Consider the following 2,365-nt stretch of genomic DNA (forward strand, 5'->3'; position numbering starts at 1 on the left):
GGTAATCACTCTCACTGAACACAAGAAAGAAAAACTAATGTTGATGCAATACTTACGCCAGTTAGTTTTTGCATTAAGTATTCCCGCAACAACATGCTCTTCCATCAGTTTTCGGAACTCATCACGATTTTTACGTTCAGCTTTCCTCAATTCTTCCTATTTGAAACAACGGTGTATGCCCAGTGAGAAAGAGATAAATCAAAGTCTCCAAACATAAATTTAATTTTAACCCCCGAGTCTAATAAGCAATATACCTTCCGCAGTTTCCTTTGCTCCTCCTCTTCGCTCTCTAACTCACGTATATATTCCTAATACAGAAAAGGTTGCACTGAGGCGTACGAATGAGATGTTTAGAAAAAGTTATTTATGATATATTAGAAAAATGAGTAGTACCTGGAAAATCTCCAAGCGATCGATTTTCTCAAGGCGGGAGCATCTTTCATCAGTTTCCAAGCGGTCCTGAACTTTCTGCCACTGGCTACTGGACTGAACAAAAGAAGTCAGAAACAATGGAACTATGGAAGTTCTATCTCCTAGAAATATAAAAACATAATCTAGAAACTGATGCTAATTCCACTAGAACAAATACCTTAATAAAGTCACAGGATTTTAAAAATTCTAAGTACTCCACTCTATTGCGCTTCTGCTCCACCCATGCCTTCGCATGCTCCTAATAAAATCCAGTACAAAGTAAAAAAAATAAAATGTCTCTATAAAGAAGACAATATTTACAAAGAGACTTTAACTACACTTGCATGAAAGTATTAAAATACCTTTTCTATTTTACTACGGAGGGGGGAGAGGAAGAAGCATATCATAGTTTCAAGTTTCAAAAAAAATTACATACAATACATGGAAGTCTATTTAAATTGGAATTCAATGGTGAACAAATTTAAATGTTGTACCCAAAAAAGGGAACAAACTAAAAGACATCCTGCAAAGGAATGGAATGGAATGACTGTTGTTAATCAAGTGGACCAGGGCCTAACTCAACTTCGAAAGCTAGGTCAGGTGGTGAAGATTGTCAAAGATCATATAAGCAAACTACAACACATACACCTTACTAGTGTGGGATTCTCATACATTAATCGCACACCAAGACTAGACATCTGTAGCATCAGTTAACCTAGGTTGGCTAACATCTAATAGTCTAACATCAAGATAGATCTGCCTCTAATACCATGTTTAAGAAATTGGACCTTGTTTCAATCTCAAATGAAAGGCTAACTCAATTTGTGAGGAGCCAAAGACCATATAAGGAAACTACAGTCCGCACACTTAGTTTTTAACATATAGAAGCTTACAAGAAAGTTCAACAAAAGGAGCTTCACCTTTTTCTCAAGTTCCTCCACATAATCTTCAAAAAGGTCCTCACGGTCTTTAGCTTGCTCAACAGCTTTAAAACGTTCATCATGTTCGAATATGGAGATTGCCTTACTGAATAATCAATAGCATATAGTTAGTGAATCAAATGGAACTTACACAATTAATGGATCAACTTCAAGGTACCAAAACACATACAAACAATGACCAAGATTAGAAAACAAGCAGCAGACAACTTAACATTACAAGTGAAAGACAAACCTCCATCTTGACGATGGTGACAGCTCCTTGCACAAGTAACACACTGTAGAAACAAAGCAAAAGTGTTAGAATTATGTACAAGTAAACAAAGCAATCAGCATTATGCACAAGTAACACACAAAAGTACCCACTGTAGAAGAACAATTGGGAAGAGGCAAAGAAAATATATAAGTTACACACTTTCTTCCCTCAGGACTTGTAAATTCTCTCCAGTCAGTTGATGCGTCTGCCCTCTGTCCCAATGAAAAAGCATGAAAGCAGGTCAAGTTAAAAAACAGAACATAAACAGTACCCTGAGAGTAGAAATCAGTAACTTCCAGCAGTACAATACTGGATGGAAGTGTTAGAATATGAATGATACAATGTCCCACATGGAAAAGGACTAGTATGTACTGTGTAGAATATAACTACAAGAAGGGTGGAAACATTGCCAAGCTGCGGCCGAGCTACAGCTATCCAAGGGTGATCAACTGAACAACATTTGCCTGATAATCGCATTTTGTATATATATATATAGGTCAAATTCTGTCGTGTCTGAGTATTTTTTAATGAACACCCTTGCCAAAAAAAAACAAGACTGAGTGTGACAGTGAGGGTGTTCAAATCCTGCACTGAGGTTCTAAGTTCCATACTCAACACAGCCCCCCCATAATTTTTTTTCCATTTGGACAAGTTTGAAACTCATAAACTACAGTTATGCTTTTTTTTGATGAATCAATTTCTGAACATGTGTTTTTTGTCCCAATTAGCTCTTGCAAAAGAGCTAGTAACTAGCATGCCA

The 2,365-nt window shown here is 36.7% G+C and overlaps 1 long non-coding RNA gene across 1 annotated transcript; it reads right to left on the minus strand.

Moving 5' to 3' along the window:
* Window positions 1–602: 602 nt before the first annotated feature.
* Window positions 603–1,616, minus strand: LOC124894617. Its single transcript, XR_007051277.1, has 3 exons — window positions 1,585–1,616; window positions 1,332–1,437; window positions 603–670 (listed from the first exon to the last, which is right to left on the minus strand). It is a non-coding gene; the product is annotated as an uncharacterized LOC124894617 (long non-coding RNA).
* Between the last annotated feature and the right edge of the window lie 749 nt (window positions 1,617–2,365).

The sequence above is a fragment of the Capsicum annuum genome, unplaced genomic scaffold (genome assembly GCF_002878395.1).
Source record: "Capsicum annuum cultivar UCD-10X-F1 unplaced genomic scaffold, UCD10Xv1.1 ctg76090, whole genome shotgun sequence".
Lineage (NCBI taxonomy): Eukaryota > Viridiplantae > Streptophyta > Magnoliopsida > Solanales > Solanaceae > Capsicum > Capsicum annuum.